This window comes from Tympanuchus pallidicinctus, unplaced genomic scaffold, assembly GCF_026119805.1.
Source record: "Tympanuchus pallidicinctus isolate F22 unplaced genomic scaffold, pur_lepc_1.0 scaffold36, whole genome shotgun sequence".
Taxonomy (NCBI): Eukaryota; Metazoa; Chordata; class Aves; order Galliformes; family Phasianidae; genus Tympanuchus; species Tympanuchus pallidicinctus.
The window spans coordinates 1,541,385-1,554,081 of NW_026294754.1; the positions used below are offsets into that span (position 1 = coordinate 1,541,385).

Here is a 12,697-nt window from a genome sequence, read left to right on the forward strand (position 1 = left end):
ACTGGGACAGGCAGCTCTCTCCATCAGCTGGAACGGAGCAGACGAAAAAATATTGCAAGGATCCTGGAAAAGAACTGAAAAGGAAAGTCTAAGTCAAGGTTTGGCAGCCTCTGCAGGGTACCATGCCAGGCTTTCTTCTTCCCCATGCTACAGCTGAAGCGTGCCAAGAGAAACCTAGCAGGATCTGGTAGGAGCTGCCTGTCGAGCAGGCAGGAGTCTGCGAGTCGCTGGTATCTTGTTCTCATGCACGGCAGCAGCTCCTGCTGCTGCTGAGAATATTTGGGTTTGAGTGATGGAACAATTCTGCAGGGAACGCGGAGATCATTAACTGCAGAGCCAGCATCTTCCCAACTAGAAAGACACCTTCCCAGAGAGGAAAGTGCTGATGCATCCAGGAAAGGAATAAGCTAAAGAGGAGAGAAGGACACAGAAGGATAAATGAGGTTCAAAGGCAGGCAAGAGGGTTTGTGAAGAAAATGAGTTTTCTGTTGCTATATATAGATGCGAGGAGTCTGAGTAACAAGCAAGAGGCAATGAATTCCTGTGAGTAGAAGGACAAAACAAACCTGGTGAGGCTTTAAAAATCAGGAGTCCTACGGGGTTCAGGTGAGAAAGAGAAGTGGGGGCTGCAGTGTACAGCCCCAAGGTGGGAAGAATCCCAGAATGGCCAGGGTTGGAAGGGACCTCAAGGATCATGAATCTCCAACCCCCTGCCACATGCAGGGCCACCAACCTCCACGTTTCATGCTAAACCAGGCTGCCCAGGGCCCCATCCAAGGCCTTGAACACCTCCAAGGACGGGGCATCACAGCCTCTCTGGGCAGCTGTTCCAGCACCTCACCACTCTCTGGGTAAAGAATTTCCCCCTGATGTCCCATCTCAATCTCCCCTCCCTCAACTTAAAGCCATCTCCCCTCGTCCTACACATATCAACCCTTTCAAAGAGTTGATTCCCCTCCCCTCTGTGGGCTCCCTTTAGGAGGCTACAGAAGAAAGGCTCAGCTGTGCTGCAGTATCAGTAACACAGAGATAATGCTGGGGCTCCCAGCAGCAACTCAGCCTGTTACAGTGGGAGAAGATGGGTAACAGGCTCTGGTTACACGACTGCAAAGGGACAAGAGGGGCTGACAGAGAGCTGATGGGGCTACGGAGCAGACAGGAGGGGTACAAAGCCTCGTGCAGAAGCGATGCCACGTGGTTCATTTCCAGAAGCACCAAAATCAGCCTCATGACAGTCAATAAAGCCGTGGTAAGCACAGGTGTGAAAGTCCTCACAGTCGAGAATACCAGGCTTGCATCTCAACCCATCCAGGCCTGGTAATTCAATCACGGCTTCAGAATGTCCTGATTTAAATAATTGATTTTAACTGGGATGACGTCTGCGCTTTTCAGTTACCATCTTAACGAAGTATCAACGTAATGCAAACAGGCATCGCTCAGAAGATGTTGATTTTCTACAAATATAACTTAGCAGAGGAAAAATTAAGGAATTTGCATATAGATGATCCACTTAAATTCAGTGGCAAACTTTCAAAGTGCTTTTGGGATCAAAGAGGAAATGGCTACAGAGAGGAGTTCTGAAAAGCTTCTAGAGCAAATTAGAGATTGAGCCCTCCTTGCAATCAATGGGAAGATACTCGAGAAATTATTAAGGGATCCTCATGAAAGCAACTGCAGGATGAGGCTGAAAACCTCACAGCATGGGAACGCTGAGATCAAACGAAGCCAAAGAGCCCAATGGAAGTCAATAGGGATGGGCGCATGGGAGGGGATGCAGAGCAGTGAGCGAGGCTGCCGGCCCCCAAGGAGTGACCCAAGGTTGTTCTGCATCCCTGCTTGCTGTAAGTCAACAGTATCGTGGATCTGCCAAAAAGAAAAGGGGCATTTCAGGTGGTTTCAACAGCGATGGGTGGCAAAGAGCACGAGTTCCTTCCATATGATGGTGATCAGTGGAACACTGAGTGTGCACGGAGGGAAGGAAGCATAGCACGGCACTGAGCAATAGAAACATGAAGAGGTTCAGAAGCAATATGATCCATGAGGACAGATCAGAGGTCTTCATTCAGCCCAGAAGGGGGAAAGCTGAGGGAGACCACAAGATTCCTACCAGGGAGGATGGAGACAACGAGGATGGGTTCCTCTGCACGTCCTCCAGAGCAAAGCATCTCAATCTGCCAAAGAAACATCGGCAAGTGAAGACACTGGAAAAGCTTTCAGCTAAACTGGCAGCCAAGCAACAACTGCCATCTATGTGCGGAGGCTGAGGTGCCCTCTAAACTGGTGGTTTTTAGGGGAGAATTAGAGAAACACGTGGCTGGGATGCTCTGGAGACACGTCGCCTTGACTCAAGGAGGGGAATGGGCTGCAGGGTCTCCTGAGCTCTCCATCAGCTCCACATTGCAATGAATGGGGCCTCAGAGGCACTGGGAGACCTCACAGAGTCCTCCTACTTCCAAGTGCCCAGGGGTTCCTCTTCCATCTCTTCTGGAACGTGGAAAAAAAACCACAGAAGGTATTTCTAACAGAATGACAGAATAGGGGGGAAAAGATGACTTGGGTAATGAGAACTCAGGCAGACGTCAGCTCTGGATAAAGTAAGGGAGAAGTGAAGCAGACCTGATCTCAGCTTTAAAAGGACAGGAAAAAAATGAACGACAGTCAACAGAGTTACAGAAAACAGCTCTTGGCAAAAGAAAAAAAAGCCCATTTCCTTCTTATATCCGAGGTTCAGCACCAGGTTGATAAAGGCAACGTGAGCTGAGCATGACACTTTGATCCACAAATCACCACTGTATTGCGTCAGCACAGCGTGCTGAATGGATTTGGGGTTGGCCCATGATGACTGAATGCAGTCAGACAAGGAAAATCACCAAGTTAGATGCAGAGGGGCTCTGCTGGCCTTGACAAAGAGCCCAGTGCTGTTCCAGAGGTCCACTGCTGACCTGGAAAATGACTTCAAGCATAAAGAAGCAATTCTTTGTCCACTGACCGCGCTGGGGAGATGGCCTTCATGGGAACACAGCAGGAGAAGCCACATTTTTACAAGATAAAGGAGCAGGGTGTAATGGACATTGAAGGACTACAAGGCTTGGAGAGCCCCACGTGGTGACCTGACCACAACAACAGATGAAACGACACTCGGTTCTGTGGTCACCTTCCTTCATCACCTCTGCATTGCATTGCATTGCATTGGAGGGAGAGAACACAGCACGTTGTGCTGGATGCTTCACTGCACGGCAACCCCAGAGCAGCCAGGAACTGCAGCAGCTCTACGTCTTGCCTTCAGAAGTTCTGAAATGGCAGCTCTAATTCACAAGCTGCAAAAACTTGAGGTAACGCTGATCTGCTCTGCAATGCAGCAACAGCACCTGCAAAGCTTCACAGAACCACAGAATGGCCCAGGTTGGAAGGGAGCTCAAGGATCACGAAGCTCCAACCCCCCACCAATGCAGGGCCACCAACCTCCCCATCTCACAGCAGCCCAGGCTGCCCAGGGCCCCATCCAACCTGGCCTCCAACACCTCCAGGGATGGACGGGGCATCACAGCCTCTCTGGGCAGCTGTTCCAGCCCCTCACCACTCTCTCTCTAAACAACTTCCCCCTGACATCCAACCTCCAGCTGCCCTCCCTCAACTCCAAACCATTTCCCCTTTGTCCTGCTGCCATCTCCCCTTTCCAAGAGTTGAGCTTAAGGCAGTTCATAGCATTGCTCCTTGATGGTAACTCTACGTTAAACCAAACCAGGGCTGAGCTCAACACACAGGAATTAAGAACAAAAAGCTGAAACTCAGATGAGAAGAGATACGATGCCACATTTCTCTCCAGAGCCCACAGCACAAAACTTTGCTACCACAGAAGAAACCAACCCCAACCAGCACAAGCTTAGATACGAGGAGGAAGTTTTGGAGGCAGAGGGTGGTGAGGCACTGGCACAGGTTGCCCAAGGAGGCTGTGGATGCCCCATCCCTGCAGGCATTCAAGGCCAGGCTGGATGTGGCTCTGGGCAGCCTGGGCTGCTGCTTGGCGACCTGCACACAGCAGGGCTTGGAGCTGGATGAGCGCTGTGCTCCTGTGCAGCCCAGGCCATTCCAGGATTCTATGAAAACCTGCCAGCAATGGCAGTGAGCAGCCTTGTCCACCCAGCCCAAGGGCAGGACATGCTGCAATGTCTCTGAGTCCTCCCTCAGGCAGCAGTGAGCTTCTGCAGTGACACATATCCAGCCCTGAGCATTCAGCATCATTGCCTTCCTGAGAGCACTCCCAACTGTGCTTGTCCATAAACCCACACCGAGTTGTGTCATACATGAGAAAATATCCATCCATACAGACATGACTGGAATTAAGTGCAAAGTTTCAGGTCGCATAGGATGAGCTGGAGAACAGGAGCCAACTTACCTGCTGGAACGCCCTTGGAAAAGCACAGATAACTTTTGCCTTTAATGGACAGGTGGGCTTCCATCTCCTACACATCCACGTGTAAAGAACCAAAAGGAAATGGGGAAAGGCAGGCTTGTCTTCATGTGGTTCCATCATAAAAATGATACGTTCTGTATTTCAAGCACATTTGGAGAGCTGGGTGCCAAAGGAAGCCAAAGCCCAAAGGCCATATACTTCCACTCCTAACACACCAACAGAAGAGTTGGATGCCCTAAACAAGCCAGAACTTTCTGATTAAGTTCAACAGAAAATCATAGGAAGAAAAAAAAACCCTGAGAAATCCAATGGTCTGGTTTGACTTCTGCTGCAGCCTGCATCCATTTGGTGAAAGAATGAGCTGAGCCCACTGGGCACGATGGCATCTCTTCTTTCCTTGCCCATTTTGCACATTTTCTCTCATGAAATTCTCCAGGCTTGCTGTCACAACCCCTCCCAGATCTCCAACCCTTGCTGAGGTACAGAACCCAGAACCGCTCAGCCTACAAACACACTCCAACATCCTTTTTTATGCTGAGAAAGTTATCATACGAAAGCTACGATAAATCCTCTCCTTTACATTCCGTTTTCCCTTCCGCCAGCTTTCCAGGTGACCACTTCCCTCCAGGAGAGGAAAGAAAGGAGAAAGCAGATCCAAATGCAGAGCAGCACCTCAGCAGGACACGGGGACCTTCTGGGTGACTGATGTGACCAGTTGTGTCATCTCATTCTCTGTGTGTTTCTTTGAAAGCAAAGCATTATGCCACTAATATCATCATCATCATCATCATCACTTCCCTGCAGGGCTCCAACAGGAAAGAGAAGGAGCACAAGAACCCCTCTGGCAGTGAACTCACATCCCTGTTTGGAGCCCAGGACAAAGAGTGAGGTGTGCTGCTCAGAAACCTCGTGCTCAGAGCAGCCAGCTCTGGGAGGATCTGCAAATGCTCCATTAAGCTTCGGTGCACAGCTTGCCCTGCTTTGGGCTCTTAGGGACACATTGAAGATTCCCACAGCAAAGCAGAGCCGCTTCCCCTAAAATAAACCAAAATCCACAACTTTTCTCCTGCTGTTGAACCAGGAAGACACCAACCAACAGCCCCAGGTTGGGATGAGGCACCCAACGAGCAAAGCACCAACACGGCGCTGCACGGCGACACGGAACACACGGAGTAACCCCAAAACCACTGCTACCAACAGGCACTTCTTTCCCATCGATGCTTCCATGAAGGCATTCACCTCCTCCCCACACAGCCCCACATCCTCCTGCTTTCTGCTGCTAAGGCCCTCGGAGGTCTGGAAGCACCAATAAGTCCTGGTGGGCAGGCAGCACAAAGCCATCATCCTCCCTTCCACGAGAAATCAGGTTGACACAGATTTGGACACACAAACGTAACGCTGCTGCTGACATTTCCCTCTTGTATTCAGTGGGATCAATTCAGTGCTATGCTACAGGCAGGAAAACAGGAACAGAGAGAAAGACAAATTTCAAACAGCGGCCTAATTGATTGGAAAGATTATGGCACGTTAAGAAACAAGATCTACGACTTGACAGGACCAGAGGGAATGGCTTGAAAGTGAGACAGGGGAGGTTTGGGTTGGATGTGAGGAGGAAGTTTTGGAGGCAGAGGGTGGTGAGGCACTGGCACAGGTTGCCCAAGGAGGCTGTGGATGCCCCATCCCTGCAGGCATTCAAGGCCAGGCTGGATGTGGCTCTGGGCAGCCTGGGCTGCTGCTTGGCGACCTGCACACAGCAGGGCTTGGAGCTGGATGAGCGCTGTGCTCCTCTGCAACCCAGGCCATGCTGTCATTCTGTGAACACACCGAAGGTTGCCAGAGCAAATCCATCACAGCCAGCTGTCGGATGCACCACCTCACTCTCCAACAACTAAAATGCACCAAAATTACCTTATTTCTGGTGCCCATCTCAGCCCCGAACGCAGCCCTGGAGTCTCTCCTCTCCCAGCACATGGGCTGACACGAGGCTGCTTCCCAAACCTCTCTGTCACACCAACAGCTGCAGCAGGACACCGGCACGGCGCTGTGCCTCCCCCCCCCATCCTGGTCCATCCAGGGGGAGCCACAGCATTGCTGAGAGCCTCAGCTCTGCAAAGAGAGCTTCAGGAGGGTCACGGAGGAAACACAAAGTACACAGAGCTCTTGCGCTGCGGAAAAGGAAATCAGAGCCTCTGCGGATACAATCAAGCTCGAAAAGCATGACTAGAAGACAAATGAGGACCATAATCCAGACTGAAGGGAAGAGGGAGCTCAGAAAGGAAGACATAAAAATCACGTTTCCCTTTTGACAACCTCATCGGCTCCTGGTCCCCACGGTTTGGTACTGGAAATGAGCACAGCTTTACAAGAGGAGCAGCAATGGTTTCTAAGCTCCGGGGGGCAAAAAGGTCTCAGTTTGTCCTCTACCTCTGCCTGGAACTTCAGTTCTACATAAAACCAATTCCCAACTGAGCACCTGGTGAGCTCCAGCCCTGAGCTCCACTTCCAAAGTCAAACATCCATGCCAACCCACGACGGCTGCCCCCAAACGCTCACCAGGAGCAGACACTGCCCTGCACCACACAGACCTGCAATGGCTGCTTTCTGCATGCAGGCAACCAAACCCAAATTCACAGGCTGTCCTGGGCAGAGCAGAGCAGGTCAGGCACAACTCAGTGGCAACTTCAGCTCCTCAACTGAAGGCGTAACTGCAGGCCTCTAACAGAAGTGCTTCTCCCAGGAGCTTCCACCTGCCTGATTGATGCTCAGGAAGCACCAAGGGCAGCATTACCTTCCTTCCCTCCTTTCCTATTTTCCTTTGCAGTTCAACTACAAAGGTAAATGGTAAAAACCCCCCTGAAGTCACCCGCTGCAATGCAGGCTTCCTGTTGCCTTGTAAAGATATATTACTATCAGCTAAGACCCAGAAGGGCCTCAACCACACATTCTTCCATATGCTACAGGTATCCACGACTTCTGATGCAGGAACAGAGTCCAGGCTTCTCTTTAAGCCGTATTTCCCACGACTGAACAGGTTCAGAAAACCTCAGAACCACCAAATCTTGGAATGGCTCCTGTTGGGAGGGCCCTTAAACACCACCTCATTGCAACACCCAAAAACCTCCCAAGGATAAACCAGGCTGTCTGAAACACAGGAAGGATGTGGAGCTCTTGGAGCGGGTCCAGAGGAGGGCACTGAGATGAGCAGAGGGCTGGAGCAGCTCTGCTGTGAGAAAGGCTGAGGGAACTGGGCTTGTTTGGCTTGGAGAAGAGAAGGCTGCAGGGAGACCTGATGGTGGCCTTCAGTGCTTGAAGGGAGCGGATGAACAGGAGGGGGAACGGCTGTGTGTGAGGGTGGGTGGTGACAGGACAAGGGGAATGGCTTGAAAGTGAGACAGGGGAGGTTTGGGTTGGATGTGAGGAGGAAGTTTTGGAGGCAGAGGGTGGTGAGGCACTGGCACAGGTTGCCAAGGAGGCTGTGGATGCCCCATCCCTGCAGGCATTCAAGGCCAGGCTGGATGTGGCTCTGGGCAGCCTGGGCTGCTGCTTGGCGACCTGCACACAGCAGGGCTTGGAGCTGGATGAGCATTGAGCTCCTTTGCAACCCAGGCCATTCTATGAAACACCTCCCTCAGCTCATCCATGCATCAGGCCATGCTATGCACATCATTCAGCGAGGAGAATCATTCTGTAAACATTCGATTTAAAAGAGTCGAGAGGGAGGTATCTGAACTCTTTGAAAGGATAAATAACAGCAGGACAAGGAGAAATGGCTTAAAGTTGAAGGAGAGAAGATTTAGATTGGGTGTCAGGGGGAAGTTGTTTAGAGAGAGAGTGGTGAGGGGCTGGAACAGCTGCCCAGAGAGGCTGTGATGCCCCGTCCATCCCTGGAGGTGTTCAAGGCCAGGTTGGATGGGGCCCTGGGCAGCCTGGGCTGCTGTGAGATGGGGAGGTTGGTGGCCCTGCATTGGTGGGGGGTTGGAGCTTCGTGATCCTTGAGCTCCCTTCCAACCCAACCCATTCTGTGATTCTGTGAGATGCACAACGAGGCAACCCAGTATTCGTGCTTTCCAGAGCAGAAGTTGAAGCCATGGGATCTAAAGTCCATTCTGTCTGAAACCACACTGCCAACTGCAGTCGGTCACCTCGCGAGGACGAGCACTGCACACACAAACTGCACACACACCTGTGCTGGATTCTCTGCTTGGGCATCTGCTCATTTCTTCATATTCTCAGCTACAAAGGTCCAAGCAACCCAAGGAATCCTTAAAACTCAAAGCTCAGAAAGAACTTCACCTAAAATACATAGATATGCGTTTGCTCTCCTGGTGCCGATTTCCTCCTTCTTTATGTCACTCGACATCGCTGCTCCCTCCGAGTCCCAGTCAGTGAGCACTTCGCAGCCAACATCTCCTGAAATATTGCAGTTGATGCAACCAAGTCCAGCTGAACGTTGCCCTAAAGATGTTTCCATCATTCACATTCCTCCCCTCCCCCCTAAAAAAAGCCCTCGATTCGTCCATCTCTACTTAACATTGAAGATAAATGCACCGCCGCATCCTAGATGGTATTTGGATTAAAACATCAACAGAACCACTCGGGGTTTCTTTTCTGTTTGCCTTTGTCCAGGAGAGGAGGAAAAAAGAGCCCTTGACTGCTGCATCCACAGCACTCAGCACCAAACGAATGCACTCCGAAGGTAATTTGGGCTGTGGGAATGCATGACCTGACAGCTCCTCACGGAGGGGGGGGAGGAGGGGGAGAAAGAAAGAGAGGAAACTGTATATAAACCAGAATAAAACCCAGCCCAGCACAAAACCTTGTCTGAATATTATGTCACCGCTCTGTGCTGCACGCAGGGCTGACGCTGAGCACCTCTGTGGCACCACCAACCCACACCGAGCTGCCCTGCAAAACCGCAGTGCTGCCAATCACGAAGCATTAAAGCAACGGTTGGGAAAAAAATGGCAATAACTTCCCCAAGATCAAACACAGCCCGCATCTCACAGCCTCAAGGCTCCACGCTGCCACCCCAGATCCCATCAGTGCCATTTCCACCAAAGTTCCATGAAGGCTTCGGCAGCGTTCGCCGCTCTCCAAGGCATAAAACCCCTTCCTTGCAGTGCTCCCTTCTGCACCCACAGCCTGCAGAGCTGCACACACACGGAGGGAAATCATCATCGACATGCAGAAGCACGGACCTGAGAACTCGATTTCCTTTCCGGCACGAGAAGAAAAAGGTGAAACTTGGCTTGGAGCTCACGTTTAGGAGTTCCCTGCAGGGCGCAGAGCCCCACCGAGGGGCTCCCGAAGCCGCTGCCCAGCTCCTCCTCACCCCTCATTGCCCCCCAATCATCACACCGCACAACGTGGCCTCTCGCCAAAATCTTTAGGGGGGGGAGGTGAACGCGTTTCTCCTTCGGGGCTTGAAAACAAACCCCCCTCCACAAAGGCTTAAGGAGGGTAACAAGGGCCGGACCTTTCCGTGTCCCCTCCGGCATCCCCTGCTTTGTGCCCTCTGTCCCCTCGCAGCCCCAAGCAGTGCCACCCCGACCCCCCCCCTCCACCCCCCCACAGCAGCCCAGCCCTGCTGGCCCCAATTTGTCCCCATTCTCTCCCATTCCGTCCCATTCTGACAGCCCTCCCAGCCCACCCCAATTCCTCTCACAGCCCCCCACCCCCTGCCCCCCCCCCCCCCCAAACCTCACCTCAACCCCCCACCCCGTCCCCTCACCGCCTTTCCCCCATCTCAGCCCCAACCCCCGCCCCCCGCCATCACCTCTCATCACCTCATTCTCCCCCCCCAACACCTGTCCCCATCCCCCCCCCTTTCTCCCCCTCCTCACCACATCCGAGCCCTCAGCTCCATCTCCCCCCATCTCCCCCCCCTCACCTCATCTTTCAGCCCCCCCCCCCCCCGCCCTCTCACGTTCTGCCCCCCGCCCCCAAAGCCCAGCGGCGGGACGCCCCCCCCCCCAACCTGCGGCTCCTCAGACGGCGGCGGCGGCGTCCCCTCAGCCGTAACGGCTCTCCCCACCGGAGCTGCTCTCCGTCCGCCGGAGCTCTGCCTCAGCCCGCAGCCGCCAGCGAATGGGGGAGGGGGCGGCGGCGGCAGGCGGGGAGCGGGGAGGCGGGGGGGGGGGGGGCACCGCAGCGGGACCGTTACAGCCGCCGCGCGCGGACTACCGCTCCCGGCACGCCCCGCGCGCCGCCCCATCGCACCGCGGCGGCCGCGCGCCGCGAAGCACTCTGGGTAATGAAGTCCTGGCGCGCCGTAGACAGGGCCCGGACCGCCGCTGGGTGGTGCTGGGATGTGTAGGAGCGCACTGCATGCCGGGAGCTGTAGTGCGCCTGCGGCGCCGCGGGGCGTGCCGGGAGTTGTAGTTCGAGAGGCGGGCGGGGGGCGCCTCGCGCGTCCCGAGCCGGGCGGACCGCTTTAGGTCGCCGCTCTGAGTCGCACCGCTCTCAGCCTCGGGTTCGGGGCCGAGCAGCGGAGCCTCGGGGCCGTTCCGAACGGGGCCTGTGAGAAACGGGAAGGCCGGGCTCGGGACACCCCCGTGCGGCGGATGGAGAGCATCGCCCCGAGAGCCGCGGGGAGGATCGGATGTGGGGCGACGGAGCCCCGCGCGGAGCCCGGCGATGTAAATGTCCGCGTCTCTTCGTCAGCTGCACCCGATTGCGACGAGAGAAAAATCAGCCCTGCAAAATGCATCGTTCCCTTCTGCAGAGGGCGCCGGAGCGCTGCGCGGGGCTTCGATGCCGTCCCTTTTGGGGTGGGGGCGCTGCTGCTTTCCCTCGGTCCCAAACGAACGCATTGGGGCAGCGCGGGGCATCGCCAGCCCTGTGAGAACCTGCTGCCATTTCACACAGAGCGTCCGGCCCTCCGTGTCCTGCTGCTGCCAAGGGGACAAATCATTCCGAGCCCTGGGCAGAGCTCAGAGCACATGGAGGAAGAGTGGGAACACGGGAAGGAAGGGAAGCCAGACAGGGAGCGGGGCGGGCTGGAAAAGTGGGAACGTGAGAACGTAATGGGGTGCAACAGGGCCGAGTGCAGGGTGCTGCATCGGGTCGGGGCAAAGCCAGGTATTGACACAGACTGGGGGAAGATGTCCTGGAGAGCAGCCCTGTGGAGAAGGACTGGGGGTCCTGGTGGACGAGGAGCTGGGCATGAGGCAGCAGTGAGCGCCTGCAGCCCGGAATGCAGCCAATGTGTTCTGGGCTGCATGAAAAAGGGGCGGCCAGCAGGGAGAGGGAGGTGATCGTCCCCTCCATCGGCTCTTGTGAGGCCCCATCTGCAGCGCTGCGTCCTGCTGGGGCCCCCAGCACAGGATGGACGTGGAGCTCTGGGAGCGGGTCCACAGGAGGCACTGAGATGAGCAGAGGGCTGGAGCAGCTCTGTGTGAGGAAAGGCTGAGGGAACTGGGCTTGTTTGGCTTGGAGAAGAGAAGGCTGCAGGGAGACCTGATGGTGGCCTTCAGTGCTTGAAGGGAGCTGATGAACAGGAGGGGGAACGGCTGTGTGTGAGGGTGGGTGGTGACAGGACAAGGGGAATGGCTTGAAAGTGAGACAGGGGAGGTTTGGGTTGGATGTGAGGAGGAAGTTTTGGAGGCAGAGGGTGGTGAGGCACTGGCACAGGTTGCCCAAGGAGGCTGTGGATGCCCCATCCCTGCAGGCATTCAAGGCCAGGCTGGATGTGGCTCTGGGCAGCCTGGGCTGCTGCTTGGCGACCTGCACACAGCAGGGCTTGGAGCTGGATGAGCATTGAGCTCCTTTGCAGCCCAGGCCTTTCTGTCATTCTATGATCCCGTGCAAAGCACTGGGTGCAATCACACCAAGGGCCTGGCTGACACCAGCCAACGTTTGAGCCAAAGCCTTGCTCTTCCCCACGGAGATCTTCTTCCTAATTCACTGCGCAACCCCAAGCCCAATTTCAGAGCACGCAGCTCTATCCAAAAGGCACAACACAACTGAGCTGAAACCCAGCATCGTGGATTGATCCAATCCCTTCTGCTGCCCAACACAGCAAAGCCAGCACGGCAGGAAGAAAGGGGAGGAGGGCAGGAGGGGATGGGCTTTGGGTGAACAGCCTGCCGGAATGGATGTGGGTTTTGCATGCAGTGCTGCCCAATGCTTAACCAACATCTGTATCAGCAGCCCAGCCCTGGCTATAAATAACCCCAGTCGGATTTTAAGCCCTGCAATGCCAACCAGCCCCCAGGGATTTCGGGCACTGCTGGGGTTAGCCATAGGGGATGTGTCCCTTCCTGAGCTGCACAGGGCTCCATA

General features: G+C 54.6%; 1 protein-coding gene across 1 annotated transcript in view; it reads right to left on the reverse strand.

Annotated features, from left to right (window-relative positions):
* Positions 1–10,532, reverse strand: part of FAM168A (family with sequence similarity 168 member A) — a 166,123-nt gene extending 155,591 nt beyond the window's left edge. The window contains exon 1 of the mRNA XM_052699402.1: positions 10,392–10,532. The gene's annotated coding sequence lies outside the window, so the exon portion shown is untranslated. The remainder of the gene's footprint in view (positions 1–10,391) is intronic.
* Positions 10,533–12,697: the final 2,165 nt, after the last annotated feature.